Raw genomic sequence first — 16,674 nt, 5'->3', positions numbered from 1 at the left:
ATCATCTAAATATGTATTTTCAAACTCTCTGTGATAATAACTCAGATTCAGGAGTTGATCTGTGACAGTCTTAGAAAGTCACGCAAATTACAGGTTGTAATGCCCAGATGAAGGATGGATTGGGTTTCTGAATCACATCTTTCTAGTCTCTATAAGAAGCTAAAGTCTTTTAGGTGAACAAGTATCCACATGATGGCACTATAACATATAAAATATGAGGTTGTCAATTTATGAACACAAAGATTTAGGAAATTCTATTTATTGATGACATGAGCTTAAAAATCATGATTCATATTTGCAAGGGAAGTTGGATGTCATTTCCTTGATATTTTAAAGAGATTAGCTAATCTTTTAAGAGCATTTTCCACATGATTCATTTAATAATACCATCTCCCTTCTCAGCTTATTAGAAAACAGTTATTAAGCATTTTCAGCACAAGATGTTGAACTAGGTACATCAAATCAAATCAAAGAGGTATTTAAGAGCCTAATATAAGCTCCATCTGTGTTGATAGCTATTTACTGCTTTTTTCACAATTTCCTATCTTACTATAGTTGGATCTGAAGGATAATTCAGGAACTATTTGAGAAACAAGGTTGAATAAGATAGATGTCATCACAATGTTTACATTCTGGCAGAGACTTAGGTTTTAAAAATATTTGGACATAATCACTTAATTATAACTATTGTAAGTGCTATAAAAAGAAAAGCCTAAAATGAAAGTCTACCAATGGTTAAACAAGTTTCATTTAGTTTGCCAAATAGAGAGAGACATCATTAAAGAAGAAATAAGGAGCTGGCTCTAAAGAATGAACAGAAATTAAATATGCAAAAGAGAAAGGTATTTCATTTAGGAGTAATGGCCTGCCATAGCATATCTCAAGAATTGAGAGCATTAAAACTCCATCCTATCTTTTGTTGTTGTTGTTTTGGGTCACACCTGGCAGTGCTCAGAGCTTATTCCTGGTTCTGTGCTCAGGGATCACATCTGGTGGGATTCAGGGGATCGCATGTGGTGCCAGGGATTGAACTTGGGTCGGGTGCATGCAAGGTTAGCTCCCTACCTGCCGTACTATCACTCTTACCCCAAGAGTAGTATTTTTGGAGGGGTAGGCAGGTAGTTTAGCATGCTGACTGCATATTTTGCATGCAATATGCCCAGATTTGGTCCGAGACACTGCGCAGTCCCCTAAACACTGCTAGAATGGACTCCCATGTACACTGTGTGTGCTCCCAAACAAACAAAAAATCCCAGAAAACCAGAAAACAGGCCCAGATAGTACAGGGAGTACCGTACTGGCCTTGTATGCAGTTAACCCCAATGATCCCTTAGCCACAAATAAATTCTAACTATGAAGGGGTGTGACTCAACCCCTCACCTCCCCCAAATCTTTTTTTCTTCATTTTGTTCTAGCAACCAAGCAGACATTAAAAAGAGGACAAGGTGGGGCTGGAGTGACAGCACAGCAGGTAGGACAGTTGCCTTGCACGCGGCCGACCGGGGTTCAATTCCCAGCATTCGATTCCCAATTATTCCCAGGAGTAATTCCTGAGTGCAGAGCCAGAAGTAACCCCTGTGCATCTCTGGGTGTGACCCAAAAAGCAAAATAAATAAATAAATAAATAAATAATAAAAAGAGCGCAAGGAGAGACACAGTTGTGTGTATGGGTGAGGCTGGGTGGGCACAGGTGTGGAGTGGTAGAGGAAGTTACAGTATCTTGACAAGGTTGGGTGAGCACTGTTGAGTGGATCTCATTGGAATGTGAGCATTCAAAAGACAGGAGTGGCGCAAAAAAAAAAAAAAACAAACCATCCCCCATGAGGAAAACAATGCGAGGAAATGGAGGTAGACCAAGTTTGTTTTTCAAAAGCTCATGTTCTCCCTGGAAAATCTATTTTGCTTGTTTGTCTATGTTTCTTTCTTTCTTTTTTAAATGCAGGAGTATTCAGCCGTTGATTAAGGTGATTGAATTGGGCTTGAACTTTTTTTAATTGAATATCCGTGAGATAGACCATTATAAAGCTGTTCATAATTGGGTTTCAGTCATACAATGATTCAGCACCCATTCCTCCTCCAGTGTCTCTACATTTCTTTACTTACCTATTTCAACTCTAGAGAAGCCTGTGTTCTTTCTTACATGTACTTCTCTCTATCTCTCACTTTGCATCTTTCTAAATAAGTTTTTTGGTTTTGTTTGCTTTCATTTGGGGGACCATACCCAGAGTTGCTCGGGTCTTGCTCCTGACTCTGCACTCAGGGATCACAACTGACAGTCTTGGGGGAAAGTATAAAGTGCCAGGGATCGAATCTGGGTCATTAGGCAAATGACTTACCCACTGAACTATCTCTCTGGCCCTTCAAAATAAATTTTAATAAAAAGTGTCTTGCTTTACTAATAAATAAATAAATAAATAAAGTTATCTCCAGGGGGGAAAAAGTGAAAATGGAAGTAGATTAGAAAATTCCTTCACCTGTCAGAGGGGCTAAGGACAGTCAGAGGTATAAATGTTTTCCTGGGATTTTTCAAAGAATAAAAAGGTAGAAAGTGTGAAAGTTCACCAGTTGTGAAAGTGGTGGAGCTCCAAAAACACAAAACAAAAACATTAAAAAAAAAAACCTGGGGACTGAAGCAATAGTATAGCAGATAGGGTAGGACGCTTGCCTTGCACGTGGCTGACCCAGGCTTGATCCGCAGCACCTCATATGTTTCCCTGAGTGCAGTGTCAGGAGTAACCCCTGAGCAATACCAGATGTGGCCCCCAAAACAACAAAACAAAACAGATAAACTGGTTATTTCATTATTGTTGTTAGCAGTACCAGGGAACATACACCCAGCTCTTATGCAGTAATACATGTGCTTTATGTTAAGCTATATCCCTGGGTATTTTTAAATTTTATTTTGTTTTGGGGTCACACAGAGTAGTGGTCAGGGCTGACTCCTGGTCCTGTACTCCTGGAGGGTCTCAAAGGAGGGACCATATAGGCTGCTGGAGGTTGAACCCAGGTTAGCCATGTGCAAGGCAAGCATGCTGCCTGCTAGTCAATCTCTCTGGCTTCTCACTGGGTATTTTAAAGAAAGAACAAGGAAATCAGGAGGGGATGAATGGGCCCAGTAGAATCAGGGAAGTGAAAATGTTTAAAAATCAGGAGCAGGAATTGGGCCATGTGGAACCCATCTGGTTTGTTAAGTGATTAATAGAGTTTGCTCCTATTCCTCTGCAGAGATTGAGACATAGAAGCATACCTTTAAGTTTCAGCTGGAACAAACTATAAATGTTTTTTAAAAATCTTTTTTAATGTTTTTGGTGTTTTGGTTCACAGCTAGTGATACTCAGGGTCTCCTCCAAGCTCTGTGCTTGGGAGACCGTCCCAATGGCATGCATCCCGGGAAGTGAACTCAGGCATCCTGCATGCCATGCATCATTGGCTCCCTTTCTCGGCCATGCAGGGTGTGTTCATGGGCTATTCCTGGCTATGTGCTCAAGAGTGACGCCTGGCAATGCCTGGGGTTCATATGTAATGCCAGGGATCAAATAAAGGTTTGACCTTGGATGAGATAAACATCTTAACTCCTGTATTATCTCTGACCCCCAAACTGTAATTTCTTTGAGCGGTTTTGAGATTGCTTTGAGTCAGATATTTTAAGGAGAATGGGGTCATACTGGGGCAGGCTGGGGGTGGTGGTGGTGGTGACTGGTCTTGCGCTCTTAGAAGCACCCTTTTTATGTTTGCTAGTCTCGCCTAGTCTCCTTTGCCAACATCCTGACATAGGATTCTGTGAGTTCATGAGTGGGGGTGCCTGAGAACTGCCTCCCCAGCCTCCTTAGCAGAGGAACAAAGAGATGGGAACCAGGTTAGAGACAGGTCCGTTGAATGCAGAACTGTTAGCATACTTATAGAACATCTGAGGGGGTTTGAAGTATAGGACTGCACTTAGGTGTGATTGATCATTTACAGAGGTCAAGTATTTCAATGGAGGCAATTCTCTTGGGGGGATTAACTCAAGGAGGCACTCCGTCTCCCAGGGATATCTATAATGCTTTTCTCTTTCCCTTTAACTGTACATATTAAACAATTAAGTTTAGTTCTTATTAATACTTGCAGTTATTTGAATAAACACAGTAAGAGATAGAGATTCCAAAACTTAATTCTCTGGGCTCTCAGAGCAAGCAAGGCTTTTACTGTAAATCCCAGACTAAGACCTCAGGTCAGTTCAACTTGTCCTTCCCCATAGAGCTCCTGTTTCGTAAGTCATAATTGCTTGCCAATTAACTTTGCTGCTTGCCCCGGGTCTATCCAAGTCTCACAGTGAGGAGCTCCGTTTTTGGGTTGTTAGGAACTACGGCAAGTAAAACCTGAATGAAGGAATTATGATGGATGCTCAGGAATAGATATATTTGAGTCAATCAACTCCCAAATATTAGGAGCTTAGCATTAATGGTCTTTCTGGATTTAAGAAAAGAACATTGCTCTATAGTAAAATATGAAAAGTTATAGGGGAAATAGAAAAGTAAGTAATTCACTTCAAATACAAAGTCCAGAGTCTAAGTAACCAAACTGACTTTGGGAATTGTAAAGCACCAAGGAAAGGTTAAAGATAAACTCAGGGGATTGGGGGTGCTCATAAGAGCACTGTAAACTTCTCTGGGAGGAGGGAAAGGGGCAATTCACTGACGAAGCCTAAAACACGTAGGGTTAATATCCAACAGAATTCCAGAACATCTGAGTCAAGCTTGGCTCTGTCATCTCTCTGACGGTAACCTAGTCTTTGTACTGGTCAGTGGTTTGTACCACTGAGTTAATCCCTCTTGACGCCTGTTTCCTAGCATTAATATTGCTCTTTTGCTCAACTCCTTGTATCCTTGTGACAGCTGTGTGCACACAAGAGTTTGACAGCTGTCCTATCCATGTAATGAAATCATTTTCAGAACTTAGTCCTTGATCAATTGTTGGAATGAGTCTTCTTTGACATTGAAAGTACCGACTGATTTTTCCCTAATATCCTTTTACTCCAATTGTAAAATGGGCCTCAATTTTAAAAAAAAATATGGAGATCAGTAGTTACTAGATTAGTTACTGGAGATGCTCATTAGTTACTCTTGGCTCTATGCTTAGGAATCACTCCTGGTGGTGCTCAGGGGACCATATGGGATCCCAGGGATCAAACATGAGTTGTCTGTATGCAAGGCAAGAACCTTCTCTGCTGTATTATCACTTCAGCCAGGGCCTCAGTTCTTTCAAGGGGTTAATGTAATAGTCATTGGATTTAATTCTGAGCCTAACTTCAAGTTAAGTTCCTTTTTTAATTAAAATAATCAATCAGGGGCTGGAGCGATAGCACAGCAGGTAGGGCGTTTGCCTTGCACATGGCCGACCCAAGTTCTATTCCCAGCATCCCATATGGTCCCCTGAACACTGCCAGGAGTGATTCCTGAGTGCATGAGCCAGGAGGAACCCCTGTGCATCGCCAGGTGTGACCCAAAAAGCAAAAATAATAATAATAATAATCAATCAAGTGCTCTTAATTAGTATTACTTTGGGGGCCACACCCAGTGATGTTCAGCACTTACTTTTGGCTTTGTGCTCAGGGATTGCTCCTGACAGAGCTTGGAGAAACATATGGGGTTGTACTCAGGTTTGGCTGTATGCAAAACAAACACCCTATCCACTGTACTATCATTCTGACCTTCTAATCAAGTACTTTAAAGGAAATTTGTATGTTCCAGGAATTATTATGGATATCTCCTCTATGCTGGTGTTGGTCTGGCCTCTTGGCTACACACTCCAAAATAAAACTAAACGAAGTACTGTTTGCTACCACTATTCTGCTATAAAATATTCAGAGAACATAAAAAAAAACCCATTATCTGTCAGTTTTATCAGATACTGCAATTTCTAGGGATAAACAGAGGTCAGTTTTAGCCAGGTTTTATCATTCCCCAGTTCTTAGAATTCTAACAACAGCAGCAATATGATTCTGTATGGGGTCAGTAAACATGACCACTATTTTGCCAATTAAGAGGCAGATAGAAAAGTATCTGAAAGTAGATTTTTATTGCTATTATTAATTTTTGTTTTGGGGTCAACCTGGCCATGATGGAGGTATTGGGGGGCTGGGAGGTTCCTGGTGTTTTTTTTTTAATTTTTTTTTTATTTTTGAGTCACACCCGGCGATGCGCAAGGGTTACTCCTGGCTTTGCTTTCAGGAATTACTCCCTCCTGGTGGTGCTCAGGGGACCACATGGGATGCTGGGAATCGAACCAGAGTTGGCCGCATGCAAGGCAAATGCCCTACCCACTGTACTATCTCTCCTGCCCTTCCTGGTGTTTTTTTTTGGGGGGGGGGGGAAACCAGGCAAATCCTGTGCTCCAGTAGCCAGAACATAAACTCTAGACCTCTGAGTTCTCCCTCTGATCCTTTATACTACACTTTTATGATTAAAAGAATTATGCATGATACTTGGATGGCTGAAAAAAATCCCATTGTTTTAAAGACTACTCACAATATTTATCCTTCAATTATAGTTGTAAATAATCTAGTTTCTTCAGAGCACACCAGTTTTGGAAGTTTGTGTTTTTCGAACTCAAAGTGAACAAAACAGAGAGTGCATACCCACAGGTATTCCTCCTGTGCAGAAACTTGGACTGGTTAACTTTCTACCCGAAGAGGAGACATTTCTCGCCAGACTACAAGTTGGAGACTTAATACGTGGAGAACTGATGACAGCCACTTGTTTAACTTTCTCAAATATTCATCTTTGTTTATCCCACCTTCAGTTTCCAATTCCTTCTGCTGTTGTTGCTATTGTGATGACTAAGAGTGGGGTGGGATGGGGACACACACACACACACACAGTTGTGGTGTCACATGTCAGGTTGTGGTGCTCACATACTTGGTCTCTGTATGCCACAAGTCACAGATCTTTAACTGTGGCATTTGCATGTTTGCATATTGGTTGGGGTGGGGGTGTTTCTGTGATGCTCACACAGTGCTCATCAGAGGCTACTGTCATGGCCACAGTGCTCTATCAGCTCTTTGAGCTTCACACCCTTGTGGTGCTCACTCATTCTTGACTGGCACCCTTAAAATGGTGTGTGTGGGGGTTCCAGGGATCGGACTTGAAGTCACATGCTTGCAAAGCTGAAGCTTTATCCCCTGAGTCATCTCTCAGTTTTCACAAACGTTTGAATTGGGCACATTGTACTTGCTAAAGTCTCAAATGCTAAAGATTAAATAAGATGGGTCTGTGGAAAGTATTCTAAAGTGTCATTTTCCCATTGTATTCTGCAGTGAGTCAGTGAAATGAACAAAGTAGAAGGGTAGTTTTATTTGGACAACATAGAATTCTAAGGCCTTGGGAAGTAATGGAAGTAAGAAGAATAAAAGTCACAAACTGTGACTTCTAGTCCTTCTAGTCCTAGTATTACTATTTAGTAGTTAAAGTTAGCCTGGTCAGCTCTCAAACTCCCAAATACCACTTTCTAATTTATGAAACCAAGGGGCTGGTTCAGATCTTTAGGGTCCTTTCTAGTGTTTCAGCCCGCATAAATCAATGAAGGAACTTCGGTAAGTTATAAAGGATTTATTATTTATAACCTTTATCAGGCACAAAGTGTTACATACTTAACATGTATTAATTTTCACAACCATGAAATGGAGTAAATAAAGACAACTGAAAAAATATATTCATGTAATATATCTACATGAAATAGCAAGTGATAAAGTTTGTCTGGCCTGCAACATCCTTGCAGCTCATTAAACCATTTTGGAAAATTTTGGGGGTGTTTTGAGCCAGACCTAGGCATGCTCAGCATTTACTTTTAGCTCTGTACTTACAAATCACTCTTGGTAGTTCTTGGGAAACCATATGTGGTGCTGGGATCAAACTGGAGTTGGCCATATGGAAGGCAAGCACCCTACCCTCTGTACTAACTCTTTAATATTCACCAAATTGAAATTCTTAGAAAAAGTAAATTTACACTTCATTCCTTTGGAGAGTAACTTGGGCAGCCAGCAGGTGAAGCGAGCGTATATCTTTTAAACAAACTCTTTAGAAAAAATGTAATAAGGTGTGAAAATCAATGTAGTAGAAAATAAATCTAATATGGAATGGAGCTGTATCCATTAATTTGTATCCATGATCATGAAGGCCTTTTGACTATACATGTAGACTTTGTTAGCCAATAATATCTTCTGAAGTAAGTCCTCTGCTGTTTTTTGTTTTGGGGACACATCCAGTGATGCTTAGGGATTTCTCCTGGTTCTGGACTCAGGGGTCACTCCTGGCAGCACTCAGAAGACCATATGGAATGCCAGGGATCAAACCTGGGTCAGCTGCATGCAAGGCAAGCACTTTACCCACTATACTATCTCTCTGACCCCAGTCCTCTGCTGTTTTAATTAAACTTTTATGCTTTAAGAATATGTAGTATATGTAGTAAAAGCTTCACAAGCTCACAAAAAATAAATTAGTCTTCTTTCTATCTCAGTCCATTAAGTCCTAGTCCCTCTTAGTGTACAATTTTAAAAAATGGCATCACTGGAGCCATGACTGGGAAAAATAAATCAGGCAGAAATAATTAGGATGAACTATACCGGAGGAAAGGATGGCCTCAATTATATGGAAGGAAAGGATGAATGCAAACAATCACAGGTAAAAGCAATAACAACTTGTCATTTTCATAGGTACTATAACAAGGCAAGCACTTCAAATTATTTGCTAAATGGATCTTGAATTATAAATAAAAGAATAACTGAAATGACTTCAAGGTTTAGAGGCAGGATGACTGGAAGCTTAAAAATGCCATTAACATTGTTGAAGCAAAAATTCAAGGTTCAAGTATAGAGGGGGGAGATGATATATGCTGTTTGGAATTTAATGAATCAGAAAGGATCATAGGTCATGCAAGTGGAAAATTCTATCAGGTGGTTGGTAGGATGATTTCAGATTAGGAATAGAAGTTGGGTGCTTTGGACACAAAGTTTGGACTTTTGCTAAAAGAAATGAGAATGGTGAGATGATGAAAGACAACGTAGGAGATGCCTAAGAGCAGATGATTTTTAACTCTGTGTTAGTGAAGCAAAGATGAAAGACACTGAGAGTCAAGTGTCATGGAATTTCAGGCAAGAAAAGAGAAGCTGGAAATAATTGGTAGTGTCAGATGAGAAAAGGAGGTTAAAAAGAATAAAGAGGGGGAAAACAGGGACTGAGTTTGTAATTAGAAAAGGGAGGGGAGGGCAAAAATCAGGTAAGACATAAGAAGTGAGTAGGTAATGAATATAGAAGTTCTTTCAATTCTTAAGAAATCTGACAGGGCATGGTAAGAGATGGAACAATAGGGATACAGGCAAAGAAAAAGAAAGTATAGTGGGCATGCATCCCTTTTTTTTTGTGGTTGGCAATTCTGTGGCTTTTCTTGGAGGAGAAGGAATGTCAACAAATTTGAAGGAGAAGTTAGAAATAACTTTGCAGGGAGGAGAAGAAAGGAAGTAAAGAGGAAGATTAAATATACAATGGTTGTTCATCAGTATAGGACTTCTATTGGAAATAAATGACACATAGTATCTTCTATAATTGAATTCAGAATTAAAAAGAGACACTTCTACTGACCCAGAGAGGAATTGTTCAATACATTTTTCATGCCAGGGATAGAATCCTGAGCTACATCCCTGACCTGTTTCTAAAGACACATCGGGAAGGGCAGCCTTGCACATGGCCAACCCAGGTTCGATTCCTCTGCCCCTCTCGGAAGAGCCCAGCAAGCTACCGAGAGTATCCCGCTCTCACAGCAAAGCCTAGCAAGCTACCTGTGACATATTTGATATGCCAAAAACAGTAACAAGTCGTCTCACAATGGACGCCTGTTACTGGTGCCCACTCGAGCAAAAATCGGTGAACATTGGGAGGACAGTGCTACAGTGCTACTTTTAGGGAGAGGAAGTGTATTCCCAAGCAATGCTAAGGAATTGACTTCCTGTTATATTTGGTCAACTGAGTAGACAGTTTAATGTATGAATCTTGCAACTTGATGCTGCTTGAGGGCAGCAATTCTATACCAGATGGTGTGGGAATTGGGCAGAGGCAGGCATCAAACTCAGGGTCTCGCACTGAATTTGTACAGTGCTTTGGGAAGTATTGCCATTTTGACAATATTAATTCTCCCAATCCATGAACAGGGGATATTTTTCCATTTCCTCAAGTCCTTTTATTTCAAGAAGCAGCGTTTTGTAGTTTTCTTTGTACAGGTCCTTTACTTCCTTAGTTAAGCTGATTCCTAGGTAGTTGATTTTCTGGTGTACAATTGTGAACGGGATTGTTTTCTTCATGTCATTTTCTTCTCTCTCACTATTTGCGTATAGGAATGCCATGGACTTTTGGGTATTGATTTTATAGCCTGCAACTTTACTATACATGTCTATCGTTTCTAGGAGTTTCTTGGTAGAGGTTTTAGGGTTCTCTAAGTATAGTATCATATAATCTGAGAATAGTGAGAGCTTGATTTCTTCCTTTTCTATTTGGATGCCCTTAATCTCTTTTTCTTGCCTAATCGCTGTTGCTAGTGTTTCCAGTACTATGTTGAACAGTAGTGGAGACAGTGGGCATCTTTGTCTCGTCCCTGATCTTAGGGGGAAGGCTCTCAGTTTTTCCCCATTGAGGATGATGCTTGCTGTAGGTTTATGGTAGATGGCTTTAACTATATTGAGGAAAAGTCCCCTCTATCCCCAATTTGGTGAGGGTTTTCATCATAAACGGGTGCTGGATCTTGTCAAATGCTTTCTCTGCATCTATTGATATGATCATATGATTTTTATCTTTTCTTTTGTTGATATGATGGATCATGTTGATTGATTTCCGAATGTTAAACCATCCTTGCATCCCTGGGATAAATCCCACTTGGTCATGTTGTATGATTTTTTTTGATGAGTTGTTGAATTCTATTTGCTAGTATTTTGTTGAGAATCTTCGCATCCGTATTCATCAGGGATATCGGCCTGTAATTTTCTTTTTTTGTGGTGTCTTTGTTTCCTTTCGTTATTAGAGAGATATGGGCTTCATAGAAACTGTTTGGGAGAGTTTCTGTTTCTTCAATTTCCTGGAAAAGCTTGAGAAGGACTGGCAGTAGGTCCTCTTTAAATGTTTGGAAAAATTCGCTAGTGAATCCATCTGGACCTGCGCTTTTGTTTTTGGGAAGACTTTTGATTACAGTTTCAATTTCCTTGATGTTAATAGGTCTATTCAGGTATTCTATATCTTGACTCAGCTTTGGGAGATCATAGGAATCTAGGAATTTATCCATTTCTTCTAGGTTCTCTTGTTTCGTGGCATACAGACTTTCAAAGTAGTCTCTGATGATCTTTTGAATTTCTTTGGACATAGAAAGATTGCATTCATCTGGATAACAAGAAGTAACAAAATAAGAGAGTAACACCCAAGAGCAGCTGTGATAAATACAAGGTTGTTCTCTCCATGGCTTAGAAGCCAGCAGCACACTGTAGGGGCAAAGGCAGCTCAGATAGAGAAGGGAGCACCAAATAAAGGGTGCTGGGAAGATCTGCCCAGGATGGGAGATGCATGCTGAAAGTAGTCTATAGACAGAACATGATTGCCACCCAATGTCTCTTCTGCAGACCACAGCACCCAACAGGAGAGATAGAACAAAAGGGAGTGCCCTTCCACAGAGGCAGGGTGGGATGGGGGATGGCAGGGGTGGGAGGGATACTGGGATTGGTGGGGGTGGAGAATGGGCACTGGTGGTGGGATGGGTACTCGATCATTGTATAACTGAAACCCAAGCACAACAACTTGTAAGTCTATAACTGTATCTCATGGTGTTTCACTAATAAAAAATTAAAAAAAAAAACTCAGGGTCTTAAATATGCCAGACATATGATCTAGCCCTTTGAGCTTTCTTCTGGGACCCAGTTAAGGATAACTGGAAGTGAGAAAGGTGTCATGGACAGACTTTTTCTGTGGGAGCAGGTACTCTTTAACTTCTTCAACAGAGACTACTATACTGCCTGGCTATAAAGAACCTTAAAATAAACACAAAGCCATATAAATATTGCTAGCTTTTATTTATGGGAGGGACTACACCTGAAAGTACCTAAGGTTCACTCCTGGTGGGCTCAGGGGACTATATGGGGAGACTGAGATCAAACCCGGTTGGTCATGTGTGCAAGGAAAGCTCCCTACCCGTTGTACTGTGGCGCAGACCTCAATATTGCTAGGTTTTAAAGCACTTTCCGTTCGAATGTGCTTTTAAAAGGTCAAATTACTGTCTTTTTCTAATCTTCTAAGGAGGATATAATACTTGCTCACAGATAATACCACTTATAAACCTGGTGAAACTCCATGGTCTCTAACCTCCTTTATGAGGCCTTATTCGGTGCACTTGCAAGTATGTGTATGTCACTCTAAGTATTATCTTTGCCTTGATTCATCCAAAATGTAGTTTTCCTGGCCATTGCAGATAAATGAAATAGTATTATATTGTGTAAACACAAAAAGACGGCAGCAGCGGTCTACCTCTCCCACCACCCGCGTTTGGTAGTCTCACGCAGGTTCCCCCACCCTGGGGAGGTCTATGGCGATGGGCAGGTGAAGGAAGGAACGTGGGCCAGGCTGGTTGGTCTTAGTTGCATTTATTCCAACTCTCTCTCCATTCACTCCTGTCTCTCCTCTGCCTCCCCTAGCCCACTCTTAGTCTCATTATATCCCCCAGCACGAGGGATTGGGGTAACAATTACACATAGGTGTGGTCACAATCAATAGGGGTGGAGTTCTTTCCCTAGGGGAAAGCCGTTTCTAGGACAGATTCTCATTGTTAGGTTGACCCACCCTAGAGCGGGTGTGTTTTTCCTCTCCTTGTCCAGCAAACATATAAGCAAACATAAATCATTTTGTATGGATACAGTAAGAAATACCTTAAACTTATAGAATTGTTCTCCTAGGGCCATCTCGATCTCAGACTACAGTGCTCAGGCCAGATAGTCTTTCTTATCCCTAGCAGGGTCCTAGTCTCGTCATTACTTTTAGATCATGACAGCATTTGTCTATGATCAAGCTCTTAACTTATAGTTAAGAATCGTGGCACTTTGGCCTGGCCCATTTCGATGCCAGGGTAGCTCACCGCTTGCCCTGGGTTCATTCAGTCCCTCGTCGGGACCCTGTTTTTGGGGTGTTAGGAACCAAAGGCAACTGAGGCAGATGCCCAGGAGTGGATAATATTCAAAGCCAATTAAATCCTAAGTTACAAAGCATAATATTAACAGTTTTCCTTTATCTATACAAAAAGGACATTGCTTTAAAGTGAACTATTTAAAAGACAAAAGGAGAAAGGAAATACTAACTTACAATACAATTTCAGTATCCTAGAAGGATCTGACCTTACAAATAATCAACAGATTCTGATTAGGGGGAAAGCTGATTAACTGGTTGTGGAAGAGAGCATAGAGAAGAGGTTACAGATAAACAAAGGAACGGAAGTGCTTCAGGAGCACTGTGATAAACCTGAGTTCCTTGTGGCTAGGGGAAAAGGGCAAACCAATGTTAAGCCTAAAATCGGTCGGTCCTCCTGTTGTTCATCGATTTGCTCGAGCGGGCTCAGTAACGTCTCCATCGTGAGACTTGTTGTTACTGTGTTTGGCATATCGAATACATGACGGGTAGCTTGCCAGGCTCTGCTGTGTGGGCGAGATACTCTCGGTAGCTTGCAGGGCTCTCCGAGAGGGGTGGAGGAATCAAACTCGGGTCAGCCATGTTGGCTGCTTGTAAGGCAAATGCCCAACCACTGTGCTATCGCTCCAGCCCAAGCCTAAAATATTTGGAGCTATATTCCAATACTATATTAACACTTTAATGCTAATATATTAAGTCTGCTTCTTGAGCGTTTACAATTAAACATACATACCTGTAAGAGTGGAATATTGTTGTTAGTACAGGGAAGATAGTATAAAAAATATTTTTCCTCTCTGGAGAAGCCCATGTTCTCTCCCCCGCCCCCCCTCTCTTTTTTCTTTTTTTTTGGGGGGGCCACACCTAGCAATACACAGGGGGTTTTCTGGCTCTACACCCAGGAATTTAGTCCTGCAGTGCTCAGGGGACCATATGAGATCCTGGGGATCAAGCCCAGGTTGGTTGCGTACAAGGCAAACGCCCTACACACTGTACTGTTGCTCTGGTCCAGAAAAATATTTTTGAGAACAAGAATTGCCATTGCTTTCTTTGGGCCTGATATTAATTTCTATTCTGTAGCAGAAATTGCATATATAATTCTCCTTAAAATAATTTATAAACATAAGCTTTGAACAAATAAGATTTAGACTGTCTATTCTGCAAATTATAAACATACATTGAGACCAGGGAGATAGATCTAAGGGCAGAAGCAAATGCTTTGCATGCAGGAGGCCCAGGTTTGATCCCTGGCCAATAAAATCCCATAAACACTAACAACTATCATGAGTGAGCACTGAACAAAGCCAGTAGCAGTCCTGAGCACTGCCAGGTGTGACCAAAAACAAACAAACACCAATAACATTTTGACATTACAGTGATCATACAAAATGATTATTCCACAACCATGCTGTTCTTCTGGATCCTAATATACAATTGAAAAAGTTACTACCTAATGGATTTTGTATGTTTGTGTGTGTGTGTGTGTGTGTGTGTGTGTGTGTATGTATATCAAACCCAGGTCTCCTGCATGCAAGGCACACAATTTACACTGAGCCATATTCCTGACCTTTAAAAAATGTACTAGAGTCAGTCTTTATGGTAGGTATAAATATGACAAAGTGAAAAATGTTATTGGTATCTCTAATTTGCAAGTAATTATTAAGAGATAGGTAAGTGATTTATTTCAGCAACTCATTTCTTTTGAAATTCTTCATAGTGTATAGGCAGAATAATGGCTGCTCAAAGATGTCCAAATCTTAATCCTAAATCTTTGGAGGTTAGCAACGGACATCAGGTTGTACACAGTGGGCAGAGCATTTGCCTTGCTTGTAGCCAACCCAGATTTGATCCCCAGCATCCCATATACCCCTACAAGCCAGCCAGGAGTAACCCCTGAGCACTGCTGGATGACACCCCCAGACCCCCCTGAAAAAACCAAAATTGTGGATAGAATTAATGTTTCTAATTGGCTGATTTTACAATTGAGCACTCATCTTGGAATATTTGGGTAGGCCCAGTGTTGTAATAACGGTTCTTTAAAAAATGTTTTTTTTTTTAACTATAGGTAATGCATTTACATGGTCTTGGGGTACACAGTTACCTCACCTCAACATGAAAGTGCCCAAGACCCATACCCCATGCTCCAGTCCAGCTACTCTCCCTAATCTGGTACTCTCAGTTTGTAGTCCAGTAATGAGTTTAATTGATTTTGGGGTGAGAGCAATGGAGGACACCTTGAGGTGATCAGGGGACAGTATCACATATGGTGCTGGGGATTTGAAATTGGGGCCAGTTGTATGCTAGTCAAGGGCCTTACTTTCTATCTTATCTCTTCTGCTCCTATCAATTGGTATCATCTACACTGTGACAAAGCACTTAAAGGTGTAAAAGGGAGGAGAGTGAATCAGCAAGATGGTAAGACATGAGTTCCCATTGCTTGCTTTGGAGATGGAGAAGGGTCATTAGCTGTGGAATGTGGATGGCACCTAAAAAAATGAAAAGTAATTGGTGTTCCCTGGAGCCAACATCCATGGTTTAACCAGTGATCTGCATGTGAGACTTATCTATGCAATCTCAAATTAAATTGTGCAGTTTTAAGTAAATGAACTATGGCAACTTGTTCTAATAGCAACAGGAACCTATATACATTTCCTGCTGTCTCCTGCCTTTTTCATTCTTACTCCAGATGATCTGTCTTAAGATCAGGTTCCTTTCCCCTGCTCTCAAAACAGAATTTAACATGTCACTTACATGTATTGATTTACCACTCATGCTTCATCTGGAGCTTTTCCCCTAATATTCTATTGAGAAAAAAAAAAAACCAAAACAACAAAGATGCGTATTTCAATTAAAAAAAAAGTCAAAATTAACGTTTTGGGAAGAATGATTACAATTTCCTCATATATCACTTGCAGATAAAGATCCATTGGTAGCCAACCTTGACCATGACTAAAACGATTTATTCAGGGTTTAGTAATCCAGGCTCTCTTCTTCATCTCTTTTCTTTTCCTCCTCTTTCCTTCTAATGGTAAAATGAGCTGTTGGTTACTTATGGAGAAATATTTTGTTAGTCTTTTCTAGTTTCTGTTTTCACTAACTTTAATTTTTTTGATTTGGGGTTACAACTTGCGATGGTCAGTGGTCACTGCTGGCTCTGCACTCAGTAATTACTCCTGGCTGTGCTCGGGGGTTCATATCAGATGAGGATGGAACTTGGGTCTGCAGCAAGCAAGGCAACTGCCCTACCTTCTCACCCTGGCCCCGAAAATTAAACTTTTTTTTTTTGCCTTTTTTGGGTCACACCCGGCGATGCACGGGGTTCCTCCTGGCTCTGCACACAGGAGTTTCTCCTGGCGGTGCTCAGGGGACCATATGAGATGCTGGGAATCTAACTCGGGTGGGCCGCATGCAAGGCAAACGCCCTACCCGCTGTGCTATCGCTCCAGCTCCCCGAAAATTTAACCTTTAAATTGACAAATGTTCATTAGCACATAAG

Source organism: Sorex fumeus, unplaced genomic scaffold (genome assembly GCF_029834395.1).
Source record: "Sorex fumeus unplaced genomic scaffold, SorFum_2.1 ptg000007l, whole genome shotgun sequence".
Lineage (NCBI taxonomy): Eukaryota > Metazoa > Chordata > Mammalia > Eulipotyphla > Soricidae > Sorex > Sorex fumeus.
Note: the sequence above shows the minus strand (reverse complement) of the source record.